We start from the raw sequence: 2,500 nt of genomic DNA, 5'->3' as shown, positions 1-2,500 counted from the left end.
CGGACTACACACTCAAGCGCTGACGGCCTCGTCGAGAAGCATGGCCAATTAAATGTTTGCGTGTGAAAAAGACCTCCTTCGAGCCGGAGTCGAACCAGCGACCTAAGGATTCCCAATTTGCCACCTACAGTCCTCCGCTCTACCAGCTGAGCTATCGAAGGCACACCGGCTGCGGACAGAACCTAAACCTATCAGGTTTCGTGAGCTGCGCCTGCTGGCTAAAAGTGCTAGAGGCACAGAGACACGTCCTGTCTGTTTCCATAAGTGAAGCAAAGACAACACAAACTTCCCATACCGGGAGTCGAACCCGGGCCGCCTGGGTGAAAACCAGGAATCCTGACCGCTAGACCATATGGGAACTTCCTCGAGCCACTAGCAGGCCCTTTGGCTTTTAGTGTGCGACCACCCCCTTCTTTAAGAATATGGGAATGAGCCGAAGGAATTGTTTACTGAATTCGATTTCATCAGGCTCATCGGAGGGAGCTCTCATTTGCCTCGCCCAGGGGGTTCAGTGTCCTCCCAGTCCTGTGCTGGCATAAGAGACACTATAAACTGGTCGCAAAGCAAGGTCCTTGTGACAGTACCCATGCAATGCATCTGAAAAGACGCATGGTATATCATGGTAACCGTTATCCCACTGACAAAGCAGCCTATTGTTGGACTGTCAAAAAAGGGTGAGCGAGCCAGCCAGGAGTCGAACCTAGAATCTTCTGATCCGTAGTCAGACGCGTTATCCATTGCGCCACTGACCCACCACCTTTATCTCATGCCATTAACAGGCCTGGAGCCAACGTCAGGAAGGGGTCCAATGAGGGGTCTGCTATTAAAAGCTTCGAGATGGAGGCGTCACATGTTGGGGATCTCGGTTGCTTTGTTTTTATGGCAAGTTGTGGTGTTGTTAGGATATTCCCACAGATCCTGTGGCACTTTCTCAGTGGAAGATCTGTTATCCAGGGTCAGAGACATCTCCTCTCCTGGAGGAAAATTCAAGTGTTAGTGGCCCTGCTTGAGCAGTTGCTGCAAAATGTGGTAGAGGCACACAGTCAGGCTTGATGGGAAAGAGTGAGCAAACCAGGACCTGAGCTGCCTGGGTGAAAACCAGGAATCCTGACCACTTTTTTTTTTAGAGACTATTTCAGGCATTTTGAGGAAAAAAAGAGACAATTTAGCATTTTTGAAACATTTCATTGACTCTTTTTTTTTTTTTTTTTTTTTAACAATAATGCTTACAGCACCTGGTATTCCCAGGCGGTCTCCAATCCAAGCACTAACCAGGCCCTACCCTGCTTAAATCCTGACCGCTAGACCATATGGGAACTTCCTCGTGCCTCGAGCAGGCCATTTGGCTTTTAGTGTGCGACCACCCCCTTCCTTAAGAATATGGGAATGAGCCGAAGGAATTGTTTACTGAATTCGATTTCATCAGGCTCATCGGAGGGAGCTCTCATTTGCCTCGCCCAGGGGGTTCAGTGTCCTCCCAGTCCTGTGCTGGCATAAGAGACACTATAAACTGGTCGCAAAGCAAGGTCCTTGTGACAGTACCCATGCAATGCATCTGAAAAGACGCATGGTATTTCATGGTAACCGTTATCCCACTGACAAAGCAGCCTATTGTTGGACTGTCAAAAGAGGGTGAGCGAGCCAGCCAGGAGTCGAACCTAGAATCTTCTGATCCGTAGTCAGACGCGTTATCCTTTGCGCCACTGGCCCACCACCTTTATCTCATGCCATTAACAGGCCTGGAGCCAACGTCTGGAAGGGGTCCAATGAGGGGTCTGCTATAAAAAGCTTTGAGATGGAGGCGTCACATGTTGGGGATCTTGGTTGCTTTGTTTTTATGGCAAGTTGTGGTGTTGTTAGGATATTCCCACAGATCCTGTGGCACTTTCTCAGTGGAAGATCTGTTATCCAGGGTCAGAGACATCTCCTCTCCTGGAGGAAAATTCAAGTGTTAGTGGCCCTGCTTGAGCAGTTGCTGCAAAATGTGGTAGAGGCACACAGCCAGGCTTGATGGGAAAGAGTGAGCAACCCTTCCCTGGTGGTCTAGTGGTTAGGATTCGGCGCTCTCACCGCCGCGGCCCGTGTTCGATTCCCGGTCAGGGAATGAGCTTTTGCCCTCTTGTAGCAGTCGTGATTGCAAAAAGGCAGACTACACACTCAAGCGCTGACGGCCTCGTCGAGAAGCATGGCCAATTAAATGTTTGCGTGTGAAAAAGACCTCCTTCGAGCCGGAGTCGAACCAGCGACCTAAGGATTCCCAATTTGCCACCTACAGTCCTCCGCTCTACCAGCTGAGCTATCGAAGGCACACCGGTTGCGGACAGAACCTAAACCTATCAGGTTTCGTGAGCTCCGCCTGCTGGCTAAAAGTGCTAGAGGCACAGAGACACGTCCTGTCCGTTTCCATAAGTGAAGCAAAGACAACACAAACTTCCCATACACAAGGTCCTTGTGACAGTACCCATGCAATGCATCTGAAAAGACGCATGGTATTTCATGG

General features: G+C 50.0%; 5 non-coding genes across 5 annotated transcripts; all 5 read right to left on the bottom strand.

Moving 5' to 3' along the window:
- Positions 1–74: 74 nt before the first annotated feature.
- trnay-gua (transfer RNA tyrosine (anticodon GUA)) lies at positions 75–161 on the bottom strand. The gene is given in 2 exon segments: positions 75–110; positions 125–161. It is a non-coding gene; the product is annotated as a tRNA-Tyr (tRNA).
- Positions 162–286: 125 nt separating this feature from the next.
- On the bottom strand, positions 287–358 carry trnae-uuc (transfer RNA glutamic acid (anticodon UUC)). The gene has a single exon. It is a non-coding gene; the product is annotated as a tRNA-Glu (tRNA).
- Positions 359–679: 321 nt separating this feature from the next.
- On the bottom strand, positions 680–752 carry trnar-acg (transfer RNA arginine (anticodon ACG)). Its single transcript has one exon. It is a non-coding gene; the product is annotated as a tRNA-Arg (tRNA).
- Positions 753–1,637: 885 nt separating this feature from the next.
- On the bottom strand, positions 1,638–1,710 carry trnar-acg (transfer RNA arginine (anticodon ACG)). The gene has a single exon. It is a non-coding gene; the product is annotated as a tRNA-Arg (tRNA).
- Positions 1,711–2,219: 509 nt separating this feature from the next.
- On the bottom strand, positions 2,220–2,306 carry trnay-gua (transfer RNA tyrosine (anticodon GUA)). The gene is given in 2 exon segments: positions 2,220–2,255; positions 2,270–2,306. It is a non-coding gene; the product is annotated as a tRNA-Tyr (tRNA).
- Positions 2,307–2,500: the final 194 nt, after the last annotated feature.

This window comes from Pimephales promelas, chromosome 5 (assembly GCF_988280905.1).
Source record: "Pimephales promelas chromosome 5, fPimPro1.hap1.1, whole genome shotgun sequence".
NCBI lineage: Eukaryota > Metazoa > Chordata > Actinopteri > Cypriniformes > Leuciscidae > Pimephales > Pimephales promelas.
Note: the sequence above shows the minus strand (reverse complement) of the source record. Positions and strands in the feature narration are given on the sequence as shown.